This window comes from Triticum aestivum, chromosome 3A (assembly GCF_018294505.1).
Source record: "Triticum aestivum cultivar Chinese Spring chromosome 3A, IWGSC CS RefSeq v2.1, whole genome shotgun sequence".
NCBI lineage: Eukaryota > Viridiplantae > Streptophyta > Magnoliopsida > Poales > Poaceae > Triticum > Triticum aestivum.
The window spans coordinates 147,490,873-147,516,501 of record NC_057800.1 but is presented as its reverse complement, the minus strand read 5'-3'; the positions used below and the strand labels follow the sequence as shown (position 1 = coordinate 147,516,501).

The 25,629-nt window shown below is 43.4% G+C and overlaps 3 long non-coding RNA genes across 22 annotated transcripts; 1 reads left to right on the top strand and 2 right to left on the bottom strand.

Moving 5' to 3' along the window:
* The first annotated feature begins 488 nt into the window (after positions 1–488).
* On the top strand, positions 489–8,791 carry LOC123060748 (uncharacterized). 18 transcript variants are annotated; one of them, XR_006428124.1, is made up of 9 exons: positions 489–589; positions 970–1,071; positions 1,524–1,663; positions 2,242–2,468; positions 3,043–4,125; positions 4,632–6,077; positions 6,208–6,371; positions 6,479–7,050; positions 8,326–8,791. It is a non-coding gene; the product is annotated as an uncharacterized lncRNA (long non-coding RNA). The 18 variants fall into 18 exon arrangements; XR_006428118.1 differs by having other exon boundaries at positions 2,242–3,283; positions 4,001–4,125; XR_006428125.1 differs by having other exon boundaries at positions 2,242–4,125; positions 6,211–6,371; positions 6,479–6,525; positions 6,926–7,050.
* LOC123060750 (uncharacterized) lies at positions 7,763–8,597 on the bottom strand. The gene is made up of 2 exons (XR_006428136.1): positions 8,313–8,597; positions 7,763–8,022 (listed from the first exon to the last, which is right to left on the bottom strand). It is a non-coding gene; the product is annotated as an uncharacterized lncRNA (long non-coding RNA).
* A 2,635-nt stretch (positions 8,792–11,426) lies between the features above and the next one.
* Positions 11,427–15,172, bottom strand: LOC123060747 (uncharacterized). Of its 3 annotated transcripts, none has more exons than XR_006428116.1 (3): positions 13,471–15,171; positions 12,659–13,380; positions 11,427–11,896 (listed from the first exon to the last, which is right to left on the bottom strand). It is a non-coding gene; the product is annotated as an uncharacterized lncRNA (long non-coding RNA). The 3 variants fall into 3 exon arrangements; XR_006428117.1 differs by having other exon boundaries at positions 11,427–11,882; XR_006428115.1 differs by having other exon boundaries at positions 11,427–13,380; positions 13,471–15,172.
* Positions 15,173–25,629: the final 10,457 nt, after the last annotated feature.

The following is a 25,629-nucleotide window of genomic DNA, read 5'->3' as shown; positions in this document are numbered from 1 at the left end:
ATTTATCATTTAGGCATGGGTTGTGGCTTACCAAGTCTAATGTTTGTGTTGAGTTTTCCTTTTTTTGTGTGGAGCTGGTCAGTTCATATGAAGCAAAAGAAAGGCATGCAGTACCTTAAATTGACAATGTGATTAATTAGGCAGCATGAGTTATTACATATTGTTGTGTAATGTATGAAATACCAGATTCACTTATTCAGCATATATCTGTCTCGCTCCTCTTTCTGCAGTAAACCTTTTGGTTAAGTTTGCAGTCATCACTTCATCTTCCGCCTTGCAATTTTGTCTCTGTTTGATCAAAGTGCATGAGTCGCTAGACGCCATAAGCATCTTATATTTGGCAGTGTTGTGCATGACTAGACTTTGTTGCAAAAATATTCCTGAAATTGATATTAGCTCCATCTATTTGTTGTTTACATGTAATTGCAATGTGCTCTTTTGAACTTCGCTGTTCAGGATTTTATCATTGGTTATGTTTTTGTGTGGCTTGGCAGAGGCGTCGTTCTTGGTGGTCGAGCCGCTGATGGAGAAGATTCATAGAGAGATTTGTTGGGTGGACGCTGACATCCTTGCCGCCGTCCGGCAGCAGGTTCAGTCTTGCGATCTCATGTTCCATTTGGTTTGCAATAGCTACGCTCTTTGCATTAGTACTGGTTAAATATGGCCAAACTAATGTGTGAAAAAAGGTGCTTGAACCTTCTATATTAAAAACTTTTAGATTTATTCAGCGGTAACATACAAGCGGTGGCTGGCCCTTTTCTATGTTGCTAGCTTTAGAAAATTGTGGAAGCTACCCGTCCTCCTGTTTTCAACTGAATATAATTCAAATATATTTGCTTCTGTTTCCAATGGCTCTAAACATGCCCCTCAGTTTCTATGAGCAAATGAAGAAGATAACATTTGTTTGTTCTTTGGAATGAAGAAATTTACATAGGTTATTACAGTAAATGCTTAATTTTTTCTCCCCAGGACCAGGGCAGTACTTACAAAAAGAGGCAAGCTGAAGAGGAAAGTTGGAAGAAGGAGAGCAACTGTGCGTTTTTCTGACTGCCTCTTCCTCATGTCGCTAAGGTAAGCTATACGCATGCACCACACTCACGTGATTGTTTCAAGGGATTCTAGAATTTTTTTCTCAAAGTGATACTATTTGCATGTTGAGGTTATCCCTCCACAATCCATTTCTTTGTACTTCCTCCAGAAAGATAATATGATCTCCATAGAGGATTACTCAGTAGATTTTTTTTATGTTCTCTTATTCAAATATTTAAGTCTCCAAGCTTCAAAAAATCAAACTCAGGTTCACTATACCATTTTTCATATGCTTATGCTTGAATTGGAGGTGAAGTCTCAGTGTATCAAACCACATAGTGAAACCATATACACATACGACTATACAAGGAAGTATAATGAGGTGTGAATGAATAACATTGGTTATGTGTGTTAGGAATATGCTCTCTTATTTTTGCAAGAAGAAACTTGCTCTAAGCTCTGTGTGATCAATTTTATGTGTTTCTGCTATACAGTGTCACAGGCAAGAGGACCAAGTGCAGGCTGGTGAGCATCAGGAGTCCAGTCGATTGGCTTCGGCCTTTGAGGTGCTGCTGGCTAGCGGTGCCACTTCCGAGCGTCTCCTCACCCCTCACTCCTGTGGCCCCTTCAACTGGTAAGTTCCCCCCTCTCTCTCTCTCAAGACTTTGCTGATTAAATATTTAATAACAAATACATACCATACATTGAGTTAGATTTGGTTGCCTGAAAAAGGAAAAATACTTCTCTTTGTGTAATTGTGGTAATCAATTTTAATCTTTCTTGCTTTTACCTTAGTCTTGCTCAATATGGTGTTACACTTCGAAAGTTCTAATCTAGTTAACATTAAGCTTTCGAAGTTTTAGTTATACCTGTGTTGATAGTCATTAGAAGACAACTAAACAACAAAAGGTTAGAGTTCAGTTTCAGTTATGTATCAAATTATTTATTTCAGTGAGATGTCTGAGATTTAAATTAGAAGAAATTTTATTAGCTTTGCCATGTGGCTACAAAATACCTCGTTATTGTTTGATCTTGACAGTCTCTGAACCTGTTATATTCTGTAACTTTGGAGAACATGCTAGATATTCACTGTTGCCTGAGATATTAATCTGTTCTGTTTGAGATATATGGGTCATTGGATAAGTAGGATCCTCTATACTGAAGTGAACATGTTACAAGTATTTACTAGCTCTCCTCTGCTTTTTTGTGCAGGTGGCACTTTTGCTTGTCTCTTGTTATCTTTTTGAAATGGTGAAGCTGACAGTGATAGCCTGTATCACTGATGGCCTTCCATTGGCGGAGTGCTTAGATGGTGGTTATGTGAAGGATGTTGTCTTCTACAAGCAGCAAGAAAAATTGTTGTTCAAAAACATATCTAAAGGCCAACATGAATCATCAAGACTGTCAACTGAGACTGGACCATACCGTTCCAGGTCAAGGTATGTATTTACATTTTTTGCTTTCAGCAAGATGAGGATAATGTGACTGTTTGTGTGCGTGCGTGCTATATGATGCATTTTCGCTTTCATAGATGAGGATACTGTGACTATTTGTGTGTGTGCGTGCTATATGATACATTTTTGCTTTCATCAAGATGAGGATACTGTGAATGTTTGTGTGGGTGCTTTAGTGGTTCTAGGTTATTGTAGTAGTATAACTAGGCTTCGTTTACACAGAATCCAAATAGAATTTAGTTTGGAGCTGGTCAAGACATGGTGTAGTATTATAACCTATTAATTTGGTTGGACTGGTCAAGTGTTCTATTAATTCTTGCTGCAGTATTCATTCTGTAGTATGTACTAGCTCTTAGACAAAATAATTGTTTAGCCCCTGATTTCTTAGCTACTGGTTGGTCCTGTAAAGCTACATCCTTGCTTTCCGATTAGTGTTATTTGAATCTATAGCAGTGGATATGCGTAGAAGATCCGCTAATTTGTTTTTTTCTTTATTTATCATGTGATGGACATTTGTCGGAGCTTTGCCGCCTTCATCTCGACTCCGTCGGGGTTCCAGGTTCACCCCCCGGTGGCACGGTGATTTGCGGCGGCTGCGGGGTCTTCCCCTGCTTTGGTGGTGGCCGGCAGGCGTTTGCCCGGCTAGATCTGGCGCGGTGCAGGACCTGTGGTGCATGGCCTGGTTTATGGGGGCGGGAGACACATGGGTCCTTGGTCCGGCAGCGTCGGCAGGACGCTGTGGGCCCGTCTGCTTTCTTGCTAGATACGTGTTTAGGAAAAAACTACAATACTCCTTCAAGGTTTATACATCAATTGCAACGGGTTTTAGGAATGCATCACTATATTGATTTTGGTTTATACATGAACTGCAGAGAGTTTTATAAATGTATCATTATATTGTTTTGGGTTTATATATGAATTGCATGTTTTAGGCATGTGAAAATCAGAGCTCAGGCGGCAGGTGATTTTTTTTCTTGCTTCTAATGCTAGGATGATGTTCTGTATACTAAAAAGGACTCGTGCACACTTGCTTTGCTCCTTAGTGTTTATGATCAGTTACCAAACATTATAATAGGATATACACATTGCTTCAAAACTGAGTATGTTCCTTGGTGATGGTGTATTTATTATGAAAATAAATAAAACTGCTGACACATGGTGATGTGGTATTCCTACTCGATTACTTACCCTGTTTCTGTGACAAAGGCCCGTGATAGATATGGTTAGACACATATTGAGCATCCAATTTCATAAATATTGAGCATACAATTTCAACTTCAACTTAAACATGAGATTGTCTTGCTGTCAAGTTGTGTTCAGTTCTTTCCATGTAGAACTTACTAGAAATTCTTGCATACATCCTAAACAAATAAAGAGCTGCATGCATTTAAATTAAGCAGTTCCAAAGAAAGAATTATTTCAAGTTATTTTGTTTGGAGATGAGTTGCCTTTTCTACACCTTTGTGTAAAGGATGGAGCCTCCACAATGCCTATGAGCCATGCTTTTTCCCACCCAGGAAAATGGTCTATTTTCAAGTGGCATCATACGGTGAAGGAGGGGATCTGGATCAAGAGCCGTAATGGTGCTTGTGATGGCATGTCTAGCACTTGCGCGACCCTGGAGTCTGACTTCTTCTTGCAAGTAAGCTCCTTTTGCTCTTCTATGCCCCCCACCTCGCTTGTGAGGATCTATGGTTGGATTTGGGTAACTAGAACCCAAGAGATGTAATCCTATTTGGATATGAACTGCGTATGCTAGCTTGATTTAGTTTATAGGAGTAGATTTCATAGATGAACTGTGTGTGCTAGCTTGATGGTGATACATGCCATATCTCTGGATTGACTCCATGGGGTATCCATTAACGTATGAGGTTTCACAAGGAAATGAATTTCTTGCATTCTCATGTTGAAAAGAATTAAAGAAACGTAGCAGAATATGGTGCCAAAGTTTTTAGTTCTTATTGGGTTCGTCCACCTATCAAGGTTTGATGAAAATTATCAACTTGCTTTGTAGGATTTGTATCATGTTTGTTTCTACAAGAAATCCAATTGGAATTGGTCTATTGTCCTGCACATGTACTTTCTTTTACTGTTTATACATTTCAACCACTTACTTATGTTGTCTCTAAACCATTTCTGACGACTCAGGTTGACCATACTATTGTGAGAATCTCGGCCAGGATCATTCTTTATATCATGTTGGATCATCTTGGAATTCGTAGAGCCATTTACCGTCGAAGGATGTACTCACAGAACAAATCAGTGTGATTATGCTTTTCTACACTTCTGTCCAAAGTAATGAGACATGTATTCTGTACTGTACAGCTACCCTCTAATGCACTACTCAGCCTTCAGTATCTGTATGTACAAATGACCTAATTATTATGAATGACATATGGAGTGTGCTGCTTTCTATATAAATGGCTTGCTCTAATTCTGATTTATTATACCACATTGCTTTTGATCCATTCCTTTTTGCCAAACTTGATGCGTCAAGCTTTGAGCTACTATACTGACAGCGAAGGTAAAATTCCACAATGTACAAGTTCATATCACCTACTAACCCACATGTACTATACTGCGGCATGCTCATATCACCTACTAATCCACAAGTACAAGTTCTATGTCAAAGATAATCGTTCTCTCTGCTAAAAGCATGGGCTCTGCATTATGTGCCTACTTTCAGTCCTTCCTATCCTATATTAATGATTTTGGTACCAAACTTAATGATGAGTGGTTATCTTTTGTGGTCTTATGTACATGCTGAACTCAACATTGCCTTATAATTTCATGTCGATATTGAACTCCATTATGTTTTATCACAAACGAATGTTTCTTCTTCACTTTAGTTTGTTATCATGTTTCATACGCTAAACGTAGATTTTTACTAACTTAGCACTACTTGCTTTACCAAAATGTTGGGACCGGCACCACTACTTGCTTTACCAAAATGTTGGGACCGGCAGGGCGCGATCCCGATCCAGTCTAGTATAAAGGATGCTAGGCAACCCGCCCACCTGAGGCACTCGCGACGCGCGAGCGATCTCTTTCACTCGATCTGCCTCGCTGGAGGTTTTTCACCGTGCTGTCAACAATCCCACGGCTTGTTTCTTTCCACGCTGATGTTTCTTGCTTAGGCAGATGACGGGTGGGCCTTCGTCTTTCGCGGGTCTGGTTTGGCAGTGTGCGTGCTGTGTGTGCGTCGCATGCGTCTTGGGTGATAAAATTTTAACCGCGGGGATCCTCGACGACTCATCCACCAATCCCCGTCCTCCTCCAGCCCGCATCTAAGGTCGGGGCACAACCCTAGCCGCCACCTCTCCTCCCCCCGTTCATCCTCTCCAGCTGCCGCCGCCACCCTTGTCTTTCCTCCTCTCTCCCCGTGCAACAGCGCATCTGGCCGTGGGGGCGGGCGAGGCTACAAGGCGACGGGCCGAGGCGGCAGCGTCTTCTCCTGCCCACGGATGGATGAGCCGCTCACAGGTCGAGTTGGGGCTGGCAAGACTGCAGGACAATGGCCCGAGGTGGGGGTGTAGGGATCCAGACGGAGAGGTACTCTCAGGTCGAGGTGGCAGCGCCGTCGGTGATGCCAAAGTGAGCTTCTCTGCGTCCTTCTCACACTTTGCTCCTGATCTCTATCACTCTCTCTTTCTTCCCATCTATGCAATATTGTGCAAGTGTTGTGGTTCCTTTCTTATTTTTCTGAATAAACCGGCAAGCCCAGCAGGGGGAGGGAATTGGGCGAGTGAGACCAGCGGGGGAAGGAACAGGGCGTGGCCTCACGCGCTGGCTCGTCATCTGCTTCACCATTACTTTCAGCTGAAGAAGACAAAGACCAGCTGCTAATGGACGCCGTCCGAGCTGGTGTTGTTTACCACAGACTCTGAGGTATGGTAGGATGTGATTTTTATTTTGAAGAGTGGCAGGCTCGAGTTGGGAATCTGCTGCTATACATTGGCTGAGAGAAAATAATGACACCTATAATATTTGTGCAGCCAAGTTTGCGAGATTTACGGACTCGGTGCAGTAACACTGTAAATAGGTATAGATTCAGACCTCACCAAAGACAGGTTCATCCTATTGCTTGCCTCGGTATTCCATAGATTATATGCATTGTATGCCTTTTGCTTTCCTAGCTTGGTAAGTTGGTTAGCCTGAATTTTATAAGGTAAAATGCTAATTTTACATGTTGTAAATAGATTATGATCTAATAGTCAGCAATCTCTCGGCACGTTTGCCTCTCACTAGTGTGTGTCATTGATGTTTTTCTTAATCTATGCATGCGCTTGTATCATGCTTCTCATATATTAGAATAAAACAAATTATGTTGACAAGCTTCATTACTCTGTACCGATAAAACCTTGATCGAATTTAAGAAGGCATGTGTTCAGGACCCTATTCTTTTTCTTGCATTTAACCGCTGCCATCATTTTGTTGAGCAGCCAGTTGTTTCTGCCTCCATCTGTTTTCCATCCCGGTCAGCTCGCCTCCTCACTCCAGTTTTGTGAAGATTCAGCTGCAGTTCAGCTCGCTCGACGCCTCGGCTGCTCTCTTTCGTCGTGCCAAGGTTTCATCTCCTCCTAAGCATTTTCTTTTCTTATACTCATTTCAGATTCAGTTATTTACCCGGTTCTAACTGTGTGTGTTCCATGCATTGTGTCGTTTCATGTCTTTACCTGGTGTTGCTTGCCGTTGATTATTGCTTGTGACTGCTGTTAATTTCTGCTTTCATACGTTCTTTCTTCATGCTGATGAAGGGTGTAGAACTAACTTAAGGATGTGGCGTTGTCTCTGCAAAGGGAGTTTTTGCTGGGTGCCTCACTTTCTATTCGGAGATGGAACGTCGTGTTTGCTCGGGTAGAGTTTTGAGGGCCTTGTTCACACATAGTGACTAACAGCCTTGGAAAATTAGATGGTCCTTGTGCCGGATAGTTTCAGCTTTCAGCTATCCTAGCAAATGTTTGATGCATGCAGTACTTTGACAGATTATCGCAGATAAGTTGTAAGAGCTGCAAATGTGTAGCCCCAGAATTAAGGCACTAGAAAGAATTGATTCTTTTTGCCAAAAACAGCTATGTTTTATACACCTTCATTATTATATGTTTTTGCATGTGCTGCATTCTTGCTTCCAGGTTGTTCCATTGTTTTTACCCGCTGGCTTCAGGATGCCCGGTGTAATTCAGTTCATATGTACATGTACTACGTATAGTTTATTTGTCCTATCTGGCAGTTTCGAATACAAAGCAAAATGTGCACAAAAATAGATGCAGCTAACAATGTTATAACATATAATTACTACTATTATCCAATGCTCACTATTTATGTTTACACAGATACATGGTAACACCAACATACCTGCTATTGTGGATAATTACTATTATCCAGTGCTCCATAGCCACAACCGTAGAATACACGGAACTGGCCAAAAATGCTCCATAGCCACAACTGTGGAATACACCGGACTGACCAAAAGACGCCTACAACCAATAACTACAGATATGCTCTCCTGGACCATGGTTTTCTGTTTCACCAGTGTCACCTGAGCCAAAAATTCAAAAAACATTGTCACCTCTTTTCTGAATCAGAAGATGGCCGACTGTCTACTAAAAAAGGCATAGCCCAAAACGCATGAATGAATGATGGATCTGAAACTGTACTTCATTACTGACGTATATAGCACAAAAATCATGGATGCTTAGTCTATCAAAAGTTGGCACAATACATGGCTGACGCGGATAGTAACTTCAAAAATTACATGGCAATCAAAACTTTATGCAAGTCTGAAGAACATCATTGAATCATTCTTCTTTAATTATTTTCGAAACATACCTTGCTCTTGCAGCAGTCTTGCTCCTTCGGCGCTTCAACAACAGTTCACCGATTAGTTTATGAGCCGGCGGCAGCAACAGTGGTCCGCAGCACGGCAGCAGGTAGCACGAGCGGAGAAGGCAGCGAGAGGAGAAGCGGCAGCAGCCAGCAGCCAAAACCAGCAGACACCCGGCACCCGGCGTGGCGGCTTGGAGGGCCCTAGCTGTGGTGGGCAGCGAGAGTTGGCAAGGCCGGCGGCCAACAGTTGGCAACAGCGAGAAGCGAGTGAAACTGTGAAAGATGTGGGTTGATTTGCGGAAAGGAGGAGAACAGATAAGGTCTGGTTGGGGGAAAGGAGGAGAGACGAGCGTGCGTGGGAGTTGGTCGGTGTATTGGGCTTAAATGTATTTGGGCTGGGCCAAACGCCAGTGCTATTTGGTGCTTCTTAGAAAACATTTATGATCAGCAGTCATCTATCTATCATCAACCCGTATTTATTTTCATATGTTTCTTTCTGTGTCTACATATTTTGATGCACACTTTTTCAATAACTAGCTTGTTCTCGGTCTTTGCGCCATGGGACGGGTTATCTAGTAGATATAGATGATAGTAGAGCCCGATCCAATTTGGATCGTATGAAAAATAATAATATAGCCTACTCAAAGCCAATACACAACCTGACGTGTAGTCCCCACATAACTAACACCCCACATGTCAGGTTGTGACCCATAACCTCCTGTGTCTCTTGCTGGCATGCATTTTCTTTTCTTTTTTGCGAGGCGTTGGTGCAGAGCTACGTCGTCACGGAACACTACGTCCTTGTTCAAGCACAATCGATTGAGTAGTATGTCGTTGATCCCCAAGCACAATCCCGGGGAGTACAATTCAACTTGTAGACTGGCATCGATCCGGCACATTAACAATGATGGATATGACACTGGTTGTGCAGCATTTTCAAGGGTCCATTCTCGTGTAGTCAGACTTGGAACTCAAGAGTTGTGCAGCTCTTTCTATTCTTTAGTAATAGCTTGAATCGCTCTACTTATGAACAACTAGTTTCGAAGATTACATTTTTAACGGTTGGTAGGATTTTTATTCCTCAAAAAGAATCATAGAGATCAAATAAGGTTGCAGATTACCTAGCTAGATACTACCTCCGTCCTAGTTTATTAGTCTTCTTTGTAATTTGTGCCAAATTTTGACCAAATATTTAACTAATAAGATGTTAATGCATGTCAACAAAAATAATTTCGTTGGATTCGTATTTGAATCTAGTTTTCAATGATATAATTTTTTTATGACATGCATGAACATTTTCTTAGTTAAATTTATGATCAAAATTTGGTACAAAATACAATAAGGACCAATAAACCAGGACGAAGGTAGTATAGTTGAATTGAATGCACCAAGGGTGTGTGGTTGCATTGGGGTCCTCCATGTATAAAGGAAATCTTACTTCTCGACTGTAACCATGTTACTATGGAATGAAACTCCTATTAAACCCATTAAAAAAATTAAACCGGGGAAATTGCACCCTAAACTTTTGGAACTCACACGTCTAGTATTTATCCTCACTCGAAGCGCTTTCATTGACGGTGGGACGTCATACACATGGAGGTCCTAGTTAAATTCTAATTTTACCAAATCACCTTCTTCTTTCTCTTCCTCTCCCGCCCTCCCTCCCTCCCCCCCCCCTCTCTCTCTCTCTCTCTCTTCCTCCCCCTCTCTCCCTCTATCTCTAGTGGTGTCTCACATTGAACTCAATTACAACATCATATGCTCTTCGGGAGGTATCTCGATCCACCCTTGTTCCATGTCGACGAATACTCCGACTATCGGTAGGGTGGAGCAATAGTATCTCTCGGTTTCGCCACCCATGTTCCTCACCCTGCGCTAGACGGTTAGAGATCCTCGTATCACAGAGCCCTTCGCCACCACTGTTGTATGCTCTTATGCATTGTGCATCCTAAGAACGAAACGATCGATTCATGATGAGGTCCGCAACGACATTTGGATTCGGCTGGTGGTGCCCTTAAACTTTCCTATGGAACACGAGTCATCAATACGCCTCTAGTCTGTCTTACACGACCCCGCTCATTGGATCGCGTCACAAGTTCCTACCCGAGAAGATTTGGAGGGCCCATGCAGAGTTGTAATGCATACTTTTCTCATGGCTTGTTCTCCGCAACATAATCCTCGTGACTAACCAGGTCGCCATGCGAGGATGGCCTCATGACCTGATTTGTCGGCTTTGCTTATGGGCACCCAAGACCGCTACCCACCTATGTAAGGATTTCCCTTTCACCTCAGAAGTCCACTAGCTGGTGTTATCTTGGGTGGATAGCCATCGAGCCCCCCTACCCTTTGATCGATGTTTGGTGGGATGGGGTTTTGTGTGACATCAACAATCAAAAGAGGGGTCGCAACGGTCATCTTATCTACTCCATCCGTTCCAAAATAAGTGTCTTGAACTAAAATCACGACACATATTTTGGAACAGAGGGAGTATGTTATGTGGAACGTCCGAAAAGAAAGGAACCGCCGCATCTTCAACAACATGAGGATGACTTCATGGCGGTGGCACACCTTTTTTATTTTTTTAATGTATTCTATTTGTTTTTTGAGAAACACAATACAGATGCAGACGCTCACAAACACGTACATACACTCACCACGCATGCACACCCTACCTCTATGAGCACCTCTAAGAGACTGAGCTAGCAGGTCTTGAGATTGGTCCAAAACCTCCACACGACATTGGAGCGACGACCGAAGACGGAGGGGAGAGGAGATTGAATTTTTGGTAGCTAGGGTTTCTTCATGAGTTGAGGTGGGGCACCTTATTTTTGAGGAAATCATGCAAAGGGCAATGGCTTTTCAATCAAGGGTTATCTAAAATCATGAATTGTTAGCAGAAGATGATTTGTGGCATCAATAACAATCAAAAGAGGTGTCGAAACGATCTTTTATCTACACTAGAGGCTGGGGCGCCACCTGGTGGCACCTCCTGAGATGTGCCTGTGCGCTCTTATCTTGTTTCCGCACATTCGGTTGTCCGCCTAAGTTTTAGTTGGGGCAGTGGCAGGTGAAAGGCGCCCCTTTCTATTTGTTGTTTGCAATTTATGCCCAACTGCATAAAAGCAATGCTAGCCTGCTCTCAACATATTATTATAACAAAGCTTAATTGCATTAGAGTCAAAGGAGTTAATTTGGTACAAGAAAAAGAGCGGACAGAAAAATCCTCGCCAAAGCCACAAAGATTAAAATACGGTGCTAGCAACTGGCAAAAAATTGAGGTAAATTGTATAGCTACAACAAGCAAAGATCTTCTAGAATGGCCTTCCGTAAGACCACTTGATTACTTGCAGACTTTCAATCAAGAATACTTGACTACTTGTTGACTGGTTTTTTTACTGTCAAATATAGCAGGAGACAGTAACACTTGCACCCTTTTGTAAAGGGTTACCTCCTTCAGGAGTTTTATAATAGTTCCACCGACTGGATCATTTTTGCGTTTTTGTCAATCCTAGCAATCTTCATAGTTAGTCAACTGATTACTCCCATGTGACCATCCATCCATAAGAGACAGGCCTGCAATTGAAAATCTTTCTAAAAAAGGTCAAACTCACAAAAATGAAAACACACTGCATTATCAGGAGATATATCATCTAACCAAGCAGCATTTGGGGAAATCACCACCCCAAATATCATTTTTCCAATGTCCTCCTCATACCCACTGCCCATGATGCTTACTTGTTTAGAGAAGGAGTCTCAAGTGATGCTTATCTGTTGTGGTACTAAACAAGAAGATGATAAAAAATAGGAAGAGATCGTAGGTTGTGGTTCTAAACAAGATGATAAAAAATAGGAAGAGATTGTGGTTGTGGTTCTAAACCCAATGCATCATTATAAAGCTTTACTAAACAACAGGAACAATGTACAGAGCTAGGGACAATGAGAAAACCTCACGCACAAGAGTAAATTAAACATAAGCACAACACGCTTGAAACAGACATATCCTAATTTGTCAAAGTCGAAATATCTATTGCTTTTGTCCAATACTACCAACAAGCTTAGCTAGATGGGGCCGTATTGGAACACCATGAAGCATCAAATGTACAGTGTCAAGTAATACACACACATTGCCAGGTTCAACAACTAACCAAAAACACAGTAGTAATCAACACATACATTTTCTCTTACAAAACATGGCAAAGCAATTGACGGGACTTGAGAATTCAATCATCTCTATACACGGTGGGAAGAGTCAACTTGTGCCCAAACATGAAGGGTTGTTTAAGAATATCATTTTCATCACGACGTATCCTACACACACACACACACACACAATAAGTGACAAACATTACCTTCCAGGAGAGTGCAGCAAGGCAAGGGATGCGAAGTCCGACGGACCTATTTGGAACAAGGATTGTGATGACCTCTGCAAGACCGACGCCGTCCAGCAGCTTCAGCTCCCTTATCACCTGCACAGTCAAACACATACTTGTTTGTGCAGATCCACTTGCTAGAACTGCAATATCTCATCCTTCTAACCCTCCTCAGCCTCATCTTTCCTGCTACCATGTGTACACCCAGAGAAGGCAAGTATGTCCATCTTATACCACAAGTGGAGAACCACAAAAGGGTCCATTCCGACGAAGAATTTGAACCACACACCTGCCCAACTCTTCTGTTTTAGGGGGTAAATCCAAGTGCATGAAAACTGAAATGGCACCTCGGTTTCTGAATCTCCATGGGTAGCCCATTATTTTCAAGCCGTGCACGTGATTTATTCATATGAAGGACCATGCACTTCTTTATCATTGGTAAAATATGTTTTCCCATAAATTACTACTTACAATATTTATTTGGGTACGCATATGATTTAGATACATCACGAGAAATGGAGAGATGCAAAGAAACCTGATTATGGTAATAGGATGTATCAGACCAACTGAAGGGCGGCAAGGAGCAAGGATATCCCTATTCAACTCTCCTTTTCAGCCTTGGAGGCAGCTCTTGCAGTATCCGGACCTCATCTCTCAATGATGCTATGAAGTAGTCTACATCAAATATATCTTGGAACTCACTGTAGGGAAAGGAAGAGAAAAGGGTAAGACAAAGGCAGTCCTTAACTAAAATGTTAAGAATTGCATTGACTGCAGAAAGAAATGCTGACCTGGGCAACCCAAAATGAAGTTTTATCCATGTACGACACGATGATTGTGACATTCCAGTATTTTGCAACCGTCACCATGTCGCATACTGATTTAACAGTGAACCTTTCATGGTTCAGTTTTTTAGATCAAATGGCAGCACAGAGTGCAACAGGGTTAGAATTAGTATTCAACCACACATGAGACATACACAAGTTAATCGAGCTATTGATATGAACTGTTCACATCAAATACAGCATGGTTGCCTAAGCTCTAAGGCAGCCCAGGTTGATGGCGCCCTTGCTGGCTACATCCATGGATCCGAAGGTCTGTTATGTATTTTGTGACTGATAATCCTCGTTTCCAGCATTCAACAACCCGAGAAAACATATCTGTCTGCAAGAAGGAATGCACATACTTCCTAGAAGGTGTACATATAAAAGGATTGTCAATAGAAAAATCTTACACAAAACACACTCGATCCATGATAATTCAGGCCATGGCAGCTAATTTCCGATTTAAGAGTTAATTGTAAAAATTCTGAGTTTGAAGTGTCGAGGAACAATTTTTAAAATAAAAATATAAAATAAAGTAGCACTATATACATTGCAATTTCTTGGAATAAATGCTATTTCACACAACTCTTAAGAAAGTATTTAAACCCAATGCCTCATAGCAGACCCCAAAAGTAATAGTTTAGATACTGTACTAAACCAAAATATATTCAGATTCAAGTCCATGAAAATGAATATTAAATTATACCTGCTTGTTTACAGCTGGAAATTAGCTGACATTGGTCGAAATACATAACACTACTGATTGGCCTCTATATTATCTATCAGAAGAGTTAGATTAGCCAATTTGAAGCAAGCATCCAACACAATATTCTCTGGATAAACATGTCTTGCAGTACTTTCTATTGCAAGATAAGTAGGTTCTTGCACCTCCTTCATGCAAAATGTATTATGTGATTCTTTGACATGTGAGTTAGATCACGGTGGAGTAGATAGAGATGTTGGGCACATAGCACATTCCACATATGCCAGTCTGAGAACTATGCAAGCCGCCTTGCATTCATCTGAGAAAATAAGGCACATACTTATTTTTGCAATTTTGCAACAAATTGTTTTTATCAAAGGATAGCCGGATACTGGGACCAACACTATAACATTACGGCTATCATTCTACAAGTAATTTAATTCCGCTTGGGGTAATTGGATAGCTGCATGTGTAACAATTAGTGAAGCACAAATCTATCATGTATCTACGGGCGCTAGGCTATCCCATGCCCAACCACTCACAGTCATCCTCGCTCGAAGCACTGAATCGAACAACCCAACAAATCAACACCTCTGGAGATCGACAGGGGGAGGAAGGGGGAGCAAGCGACTGTACATACCCTGCCCTTGGGTAGGATGAGCTGCAGGCCGGCGGGGGCGGTGATGACCTGGGCGACCTCGGCCAGCAGCAGCGACCTGCCGTTTGGGCAAGGTCGACGACGAGGATGCGGGCGCCGGGAACGACCTCCTCAGGGTGTCAGTTTTCTGCCATCGAAGGACGAGACCAGAGGGGGAAGGCGAGGGATGGTGGGTGGAGGCGGCACACATAGCGAGGAGGGGACGAGTGTGGCGGAAGAGGCGGCGGCTGGTGGGAGGGAGGCGGAACCCTAGCCGCCACTCGAGGAGAAGACGAGAGAGAGATTTTTTCAGAAGATGAGAGAGAAGTGGTGTAACACCCACGATGCGGCTATATCTCCCATGTGTCGGAGCACGACTTAGAGACATAATCGTATAGTAGGCATGTCGCAAGAGGGGTAATCTTTACACATCCCATGTACTGAATAAGAAAGAGATAAAGAGTTGGCTTACAATCGCCACTTCACACAATACATAAATATAGCATTACATCATCCAGATACAATCAAGGTCCGACTATAGAATCAAAATAAAGACAACCCCAAATGCATAGGTCCCCGATCGTCCCAACTGGGCTCCACTACTGATCAAAAGGAAACGAAACACAACAACGAAAAGGTTTTCATCGAGCTCCCACTTGAGCTGGGTTGCGCCATCTGCACTGGTATCATCGGCACCTGCAACTGTTGGAAGAATCTGTGAGTCACGAGGACTCAGCAATCTCACACCCGCGAGATCAAGACTATTTAAGCTTATGGGTAGGAAAGGCTAGTGAGGTGGAGCTGCACCAAGCACTAAGCATCTATGGTGGCTAACATACGCAAATAAGAGCGAGAAGAGAAGCAAAGCACGATCGTGAACTAGAAGTGATCAAGAAGTGATCCTGAAACTACTTACGTTCAAGCATAACACAAGAACCGTGTTCACTTCCCGGACTCCGCCGGAAAGAGACCATCACGGCTACACACGTGGTTGGTGCATTTTAATAAAGTCAAGTGTCAAGTTCTCTACAACCGGACATTAACAAATTCCCATCTGCCCATAACCGCGGGCACGACTTTCGAAAGTTCAAAACCCTGCAGGGGTGTCCCAACTTAGCCCATCACAAGCTCTCACGGTCAACGAAGGATATTCTTTCTCCCGGGAAGACCCAATCAGTCTCGGAATCCCGGTTACAAGACATTTCAACAATGGTAAAACAAGACCAGCAAAGCCACCCGATGTGCCGACAATCCCGATAGGAGTCACACGTATCTCGTTCTCAGGGCAACACCGGATGAGACTAGCTACGGGTAAAACCAAACCTCAAGTTTCCCCAATGGTAAAACAAGACCAGTAAAGCCACCCGATGTGCCGATAATCCCGATAGGAGTCACACGTATCTCGTTCTCAGGGCAACACCGGATGAGACTAGCTACGAGTAAAACCAAACCTCAAGTTTCCCCGAGGTGGCCCCGCAGGCAGCTCGGTTCGGACCAACACTTAGACAAGCACTGGCCCCGGGGGATAAAATAAAGATGACCCTCGGGTTGGCCGACCCGAGGGAAGGGTAGGTGGTGGTGAGGCAAATGGTAAAACCAAGATTGGGCCTTGCTGGAGGAGTTTTATTTAAAGCGAACTGTAAAGGGGACCCCATAACACCCAACCGTGTAAGGAACACAAAATCAAGGAACATAACACCAGTATGACGGAAACTAGGGCGGCAAGAGTGGAACAAAACACCAGGCATAAGGCCGAGCCTTCCATCCTTTACCAAGTATATAGATGCATTAATATAAATAAGAGATATTTTGATATCCCAACATATCCATGTTTCAACAAGGAACAAACTTCATCTCCACCTGCAACTGGCAACGCTAAAAGAGGGGCTGAGCAAAGCGGTAACATAGGCAAACAACGGTTTGCTAGGAAAGGTGGGTTAGAGGCTTGACATGGCAAAATGGAAGGCATGACATAGCAAGTGGTAGGTATCGCGGCATAGCAATAGAGCGAACAACTAGCAAGCAAAGATAGAAGTGATTTTGAGGGTAAGGTCATCTTGCCTGAGATCCCGCAAGGAAGAACGAGTCCATGAAGAAGACAAACGGACGAAGTCGAACAAATCCTCACAAACGCGACGTTATCGGAACCAACCCGAAGAAGCAACACCGAAAAGAAGCAAACAACATAGTAAACAACCATCACATAAACATGGCATGATGCACAACCAAGTATGATGCATGTCCGGTTTAATGAAGCATGGCATGGCAAAGTGCAACAAACAACACTACAAATTAAGTGGAGCTCAATATGCAACGAGTTGCATATTGCCGGACACCACATTTGATTATTTAGTTCAATCTCGTTTATGTACCCAACAATATTAAATATTCTTAAACATGGCAAGGGTTGGAGCAAAGTAAAACTACCTATCTAGGCAAGTTTAAATGAGGCCGGAACAACAAGCAATAAGTCTGGAAAAACCTCATGTGCATATTAATGGATTTGGTACTGTTCTGCCCTAAACACAATTTTAGGGTTGTTAAACATGCAAAGTGATGCCACCATGTTAAACTAGACATTTTTCTACCCCATTTACATATAAAGGTTATTAAATTTGGAGCTACGGTTATTTAGCTATGAATTAAAGCATTTTAGCATGGCAATTAAGCAAATACATGCAAACAGCAGTTTAAACATTTTAGCCATAGATGAAAGTGGCATATTATGAAACTACATAAAATTCTAAGCATTTTTCATATATAAATAATTTTAATATGATGCACGGTTGAAAAGTTATTATATGCATGATGTTGGAGGGTTTTTCTGTAAAACGGCAGTCTCTGGAAAATTGATAAATTCGCAAAACTAGAAAAAAACATAAACGGGCCAAAACAAAGGTTGGCCCAATAGAACACATGAGGGGCTTGGGGGGTTTCTCACCATGGGCCAAGCCCAGGCGCTGGTGGGGAGGCAGCTGGGCCTCGAGATCGGTCAGCCCACGCGGGAGGGGGGGGGGACGGTCAACGCGAGCAAGGACGAGCGCGCGGTCGTGCTCGTTCTTTGTTCGCACGAAGCAGAGCCACGGCTAGGCGGGACTTGAATGACAGGAGGCCTGAAACAGCAGCGCGGCGATGGGGTTCCGGTCGAGGACGACGTTCTCCGGCGTGGCAAGGTCCGGCTGCTGCGAGGGAGCGATGGAGATGGCGGAGCCCCGGGGTAGGGCTTCCGGTCTGCACGGGGTCGGAGGAGGACGGCGCCACCATGACTGCTCCAAGGTGTTGCGACGCTGGAGGCAGGCTTGCGGGGCGGGCGAAGGAGCGGCTCCGCAGCGACTGGAGACGGACTTGGCGAGGCAGGGGCGCGCCATGGCCGATCAACGAAGTTGGGGTCATGCCGAAGTGGCTGCCTGCGTTCCAGGAAGGCGAGTGGTGGAGGCGTTGGTGCTTCCGGTGACGGTAGACGGCGGGACGACCACCGGAGGCGGCGCGAGGTCGAGGGGAATCGATTCCCGGCGGTGGGAGGCGGATCCGGTCCCCGGAGATGGGTCTAGACGGTGGTGCCGGACGAGCTCAAGCTCCGGGCGCCATGGCGTCATTATTCCTGTCGACAAGAGGGGAAAAGAAGGGGCCATAGAGGGGAATGGAGAGCAGAGGGAAGGGGAAGCAGAGGGAAGAGGGAGAGGCCTGGCTGCGGTCCGGTTGCCTGCTCCGGCGAGGAGCTGCAGGCGCGGTGAGGAGTTCGGGTAGGGGAGGATCGGTTGCTGGTTGGTTCGGACGCGGGAGGATTTGGATCTGGGAAAATCCCAAGGTGGGAGGAGAGATGAGGTGGAGTGGCGGCGCGGTGATGGAATGGATGGGACAACTCCCTAACATTTTGGGTTGCCCTCTTATATACGTTGTTGGGTTAGGTTAGGGGGTATTCGGTCCGTCCGATCGTAATCAGGCGGTCGAGAAAAATAGGCTAGGGAGTCCAAACAAAAAAACGAAGATGTTTTGTAGATGTTAGGGGATGATCCGGATCCAACGGTGACGACTGCCCGGGTCTGGTCCAAGACAGCTTTCGGACGCGCGTGTGAGGAGGGGTCGGTTGGAACTTGTGGGCTGTGCAGAAGGGCTTGGGCTGAGAGGAGAGAAGAGAGAGAGACCCGGCAGCAGTTTTCGGAGACCGAAAATGTCCGACGTATTGACCGGCTATATTGCCGCCATAGTTTAACGGTTGGGCTATCAAACGGACTTTGAATGCGATGAAACCTGGCAGGCGGTCTACCTACACTATAGCAAGACCGCACGCCAACTCTCATCCCATTCCGAGACCCTTTTTCGGCCACTTATAAAATAATATTTCGGACGTGCCGTGGGCGTGTGCAAGTGTGGCTGGGCTCAGAACGGACAACGGAAAGAACGATGAGACTGGGACGGATGCAAGTTTTGAGAACATGATAATGCAATGCACATGATGACATGACAAGATGCAACACGCGAGCAAATGACATGGCAACGACGACGAACAACTAGGAGACACCTGGCGTATCGGTCTCGGGGCATCACAACACTCCGCCACTACGAGAGGATCTCGTCCCAAGATCTAGGATGGCACCGGAGAGAAAGCGGAGGAAGAGGTAAAACAAAGTTGCTTCTTGACAAAAGAGTGAAACCAAAGAACCTTAGAGGTTGAACATTTTTAAAGAAGAAAACAACAAAGATGACCAAAGTTGAAAACACTCCGTTAGAAAAGAGAAACAAGGAACATTACTAGAGCCTTGTAGGTTTAAAGACATAAGAAAAGGGGTTTCGATGGACAAGAAGTACATGCAAGCACTCCGGTCGAAACGAGAAGTACAAGGAACGATAAAGGTCAATTACGACAACACTCCGGTAAGAAATGTTAGGCAAAGAATATGAGCTAGGCAAAATGAAAGCACTTGGATGAGACTCCGGTTAGAAGAGGAATGATAGACATAACACTCCGGTTAAGACAAGATAGAGAAGGGAAAAGAATGATATAATTTGGGCAGCACTCTGACTGTAAATGGAAGGAAATGAACATGAATTTGACAAGATGAGAGGATACTTGATGAAATTAACAACGCACTGCCTCCGGAACTATTGAAAGAATGGCACAAGGGGTAAGAAAGATTCCAGACAGCACTCCGGTTGAGAATGGAGGTAAAACTTGATAAGATGGAAGAACTTGAAAAGAGGGCACGACACTCCGGTTAAATGGATAAGCACGAAAAGAACATGATCTTTGACAAAAATGGGAAGATGGGTCGAAGATTGCAACATCCCAATGTCTCCGGAAGAAAAATAGAAGATAGATAATTGAAATATAAGAATGGAGAAGAAAATGACAACTTCTGCCATAATTGAGCTTGGACAAACACCCTTCCAAGAAGGTTAAAACGGAATTGTTGGAAAACCAACAACGAAACGAATAAGCTTATAGTGGGCTTATGAAAAACTTCTCAAAACTATGAGGTGAAATTCTGCCACTAACAGAACCAATAGATTGGATTGATATGAACAAGGAGACGAGAAGCTTATCTCACCGGGAGGATAAATGAAGAACTTGGGTCATTTATAAGCACCCTAAATAGCAGCAACCCTTAGGGAAAGCTTTAGGTGAAATATAACCCAAGATAACTCCAATGAAGAGATTGATTGGTTGCAAAGGATCTCAAGAACGAATTGAAAATGATGGGTTTAAAATATGTCATTCCGGACAACTTGTGAATCATGAAACACGAAGGGAAATTGTCAACAATGACATAACACCACCTCAAAAGATGAGATATGAAATAATTGCACTTTGGAATGCAGGAAGAAGAATACTTGAACTCCTCAAAACAAAACATGTGTTGAACACCATGTTTATTTGAGAGTATAGCTTGGCGGATCATGACTTCGAGAGAAATCTTGAAGAACAAATGAAGAATGAAAGGAATCCTTGACGAACCATGATGTAGAACCTCCATGAAGAACTCCGGTAACAAAATGATGATAAAAAGAAAGAGAAGTTGAAAACACAAGGTGAAGCCTTGTAATGATTTAAATGGATCTTCGTGGTGATATCATTGCGAGAGCTTGAAACCCCGGGAAAGAAAAGATGACACAATTGAAAACCGAGAACTTTGATGAACCTCCAGAATAAGGAATTGAATTTACTCGATGAAATAAGAATAAGAATTACATTATGCTTATCCTTCACTAATTTAAGTTGATGACAAGCAATGGATTTTGCATACTACTTATTCTCGTAAAAAGGATGAAGATAGATATAGCGCCAACTTGGGAAGGTCTTCAACGAACCACCGGAAGGGTTGAAACAAACGAATAAATTGATATGATAAACGAAAGAAGAAGAATATTGGAAGAACCACCGTAAGACTTGAAAATGAAAGTAGCAAAGACACAAAACACCAGGAAGAATTAGAGAACGAATGAAAATACTTGAGAGAATTTAGATACATAAGAACAAAGAGATCACGAGCTGATTAGAGAATATTTGAATGATGCACCGGTAAGATTTGGAGAACGAGAGCTGAAAGTTGGAATGAATAATCCCGAAATGATGGCCTTCGGAGAATCAACCTGAAAGACTCTTGAAATGCTCCGGATGGATGAAAAGAATTCTCACAATCGAAAACCAATTATGAGAGGACGACATCAAGCTAGAACCATGAATCTTGAAGAGAATGGAGCAAGATTTGGAGGAAAACTCTTCTTCAGACTTCAAATGCAGAGAAGACGATGAGAAACACCACCAACTTGTTGAGACACTCCGGAATAATGAAGAATTGAAAGGTTGAACCAACGATGAGAAGAATTTGAAAGATCTTTGAGAAAGACATTTGATTGGTGACAATTCATTCTTACGTCAAACTTGGAAAAGAATTTGGGAAGCTCCGGGAAAAATTAGAAGAGTCAGGTAAGATCCCGGGAAAAGACTTGTGGGTTAGGGCCCACTCAAAAGATACACCATCGAACGATTACTTGAAAGGGAGATTGCGCCGGTTGAATTAAATGGCTTGAATGAGATAACAACCTCGAAATAACTTGAACTGATTGAGAATGGAAAACGTGAATCTTCTGAGAGAACCTCGGCACTCCGGAACAATTGAATAGCGAGAAGTGGAAGATTAAGAGGTGCACTGACATGAGAAAACATTTAAAACGAGGAAAGGATACGGTCAACAAAACTTGAATTGAATCCACCGGAGAAGAAAAGAGAACGAAGAATGATGAACTTGATGCTCCGTTAGTATCTTCATGAGAATCACCGGATACGAACATTGAAAGAAAAGAATGAATAGACTTATCATCAATAACATGATACTTGATTAAGAAATCTGAGTCCTCGAAGAAAAAGGGTGGGAGGGTGGGTAAAACAAAGGCAACTTGGGACGGATGAAACAAACACCGTTGAGAGAACTTAGAACTGATCTTGCGGACGTTGAAGAATGATCAGATCCACTTGAAGAGAAACACGCCGGTTGAAAAGGATTGACATGACAATCTCGATTATCATGAAGGATTGGTATTCACATCGGAGTATGAGAACACCATTTAGGAAAGGTATGGAATCAACATTTGACTTCGAAGCAACCCGAATACCACAACTGAAAACAAAACAAAGGATTGGCTTGCAGAAAAAGCCGGAACAAACATATGATAGAGATTTCATCTGAAGTTTTTGTGGTGGGGCCCACACGGGCTCGATCCTACAGCACCATCATGTACAAGGCAGTGCACATGACATACGAAGTGTCCCCGAGTCAGCATAGCCAAGGACTCTTTAAGACACAATGAGACCACTGTAAAACCAACCATGGATAGACGGACCACTAGACGTCGAACCCCAATTTCACATCATACAACTGTTAGAAAGATATCCTACGATATACTTGAATTCCCACTTATAAACTCCCGAAACTTTCTGATTATGCAATCAGGTGTTGGGGATACAGGGGAAGCATAATATCTCACCCAAAACTAACAAATCCTACATCCAGTTGTATCCATCCTTAAACACATAACCAAGAAACCTTCGGAAATCATTTACCCCAACCTTTGAAAAGCATCCGTTATACGAGTTATGGCAGTACTCCCGAATTCCTGCCCCAGTACTGGGTGGCGTTGAGGTTATCTCACCAACAACTGCATAAAAGAGATTTTCGATGTTGGTGAAACTTAGGTATTCCAGAACTACCACGATAAAATTGTGACGACAACACCTCGGAGCTCAACTCCCCGGGACACTGCCACAACCCCTAAATGTCAGGAGGCACCAAGAACAATGTTCTCGTCACAAAACCATCGAAATGATTCCAAGATACCTGCGTGATCCTAAAAAAATTCATGAAATTTGAGAAGAGAAGAGTCAAAACTCTACGTCAGGAGGCCTCACCAAAGCGATGAAGGGACTGGGGAGTAAAAAGAATCCTACTCTCCGATATATATAATCCTAAGACTCAAATTTTTTTCTTCTAGACTCAACAACGCCAGCGATTCGATCAAGCAGGGGGCTCCTAAGTCGGAGATGGCTCTGATACCAACTTGTAACACCCACGATGCGGCTATATCTCTCACGTGTCGGAGCACGACTTAGAGACATAACCGCATAGTAGGCATGTCGCAAGAGGGGTAATCTTTACACATCCCATGTACTGAGTAAGAAAGAGATACAGAGTTGGCTTACAATCGCCACTTCACACAATACATAAATATAGCATTACATTATCCAGATACAATCAAGGTCCGACTACAGAACCAAAATAAAGACAACCCCAAATGCATAGGTCCCCGATCGTCGCAACTGGGCTCCACTACTGATCAAAAGGAAACGAAACACAACAACGAAAAGGTTTTCATCAAGCTCCCACTTGAGCTAGGTTGCGCCATCTGCACTGGTATCATCGGCACCTGCAACTGTTGGAAGAATCTGTGAGTCACGAGGACTCAACAATCTCACACCCGCGAGATCAAGACTATTTAAGCTTATGGGTAGGAAAGGATAGTGAGGTGGAGCTGCAGCAAGCACTAAGCATATATGGTGGCTAACATACGCAAATAAGAGCGAGAAGAGAAGCAAAGCATGGTTGTGAACTAGAAGTAATCAAGAAGTGATCCTGAAACTACTTACTCTCCCCTTCCATCTATATAGGGCCTAATGCGTTTTTTGAGGCTAACTTTGACCAAATGTTAGAGCAATAATATATGACATGCAACTTACACAAAGCACATCATCAAATTCGTATGTGAAAGGAGCTTTCAATAATATAATTTTCATATTATGCATGTCATGTACTATTAATTTTGTCAATAGTTAAAGGCAGTCTTGAAAAACGCATTAGGCCCTATATAGATGGAAGGAGGGAGTACGTTCAAGCATAACACAAGAACTGTGTTCACTTCCCGGACTCTGCCGAAAAGAGACCATCACGGATACACACGCGGTTGGTGCATTTTAATAAAGTCAAGTGTCAAGTTCTCTACAACCGAACATTAACAAATTCCCATCTGCCCATAACCGCGGGCACGGCTTTTGAAAGTTCAAAACACTGCAGGGGTGTCCCAACTTAGCCCATCACAAGCTCTCACGGTCAACGAAGGATATTCCATCTCCCGGGAAGACCCGATCAGTCTCGGAATCCCGGTTACAAGACATTTCGACAATGGTAAAAAAAGACCAGCAAAGCCACCCGATGTGCCGACAATCCTGATAGGAGTCGCACGTATCTCGTTCTCAGGGCAACACCGGATGAGACTATCTACGAGTAGAACCAAACCTCAAGTTTCCCCGAGGTGGCCCTGCAGGCAGCTCGGTTCGGACCAACACTTAGACAAGCACTGGCTCGGGGGGGGGGGGGTTAAAATAAAGATGACCCTCGGGTTGGCCGACCCGAGGGAAGGGTAGGTGGTGGTGAGGCAAATGGTAAAACCAAGGTTGGGCCTTGCTGGAGGAGTTTTATTCAAAGCGAACTGTCAAGGGGTCCCCATAACACCCAACCGTGTAATGAACGCAAAATCAAGGAACATAACACCGGTATGACGGAAACTAGGGCAGCAAGAGTGGAACAAAACACCAGGCATAAGGCCGAGCCTTCCACCCTTACCAAGTATATAGATGCATTAATATAAATAAGAGATATTGTGATCCCAACATATCCATGTTCCAACATGGAACAAACTTCATCTCCACCTGCAACTGGCAACGCTAAAAGAGGGGCTGAGCAAAGCGCTAACATAGCCAAACAACAGTTTGCTAGGAAAGGTGGGTTAGAGGCTTGACATGGCAAAATGGAAGGCACGACATACCAAGTGGTAGGTATCACGGCATAGCAATAGAGCAAACAACTAGCAAGCAAAGATAGAAGTGATTTCGAGGGTAAGGTCATCTTGCCTGAGATCCCGCAAGGAAGAAGAGCGAGTCCATGAAGAAGATAAACGGATGAAGTCGAACGAATCCTCACAAACACGACGTTATCGGAACCAGCCCGAAGAAGCGACACCGGAAAGAAGCAAACAACATAGTAAACAACCATCACATAAACATGGCATGATGCACAACCAAGTATGATGCATGTCCGGTTTAATGAAGCATGGCATGGCAAAGTGCAACAAACAACACTACAAATTAAGTGGAGCTCAATATGCAACGAGTTGCATATTGCCGGACACCACATTTGATTATTTAGTTCAATCTAGTTTATGTACCCAACGATATTAAATGTTCTTAAACATGGCAAGGGTTGTAGCAAAGTAAAACTACCTATCTAGGCAAGTT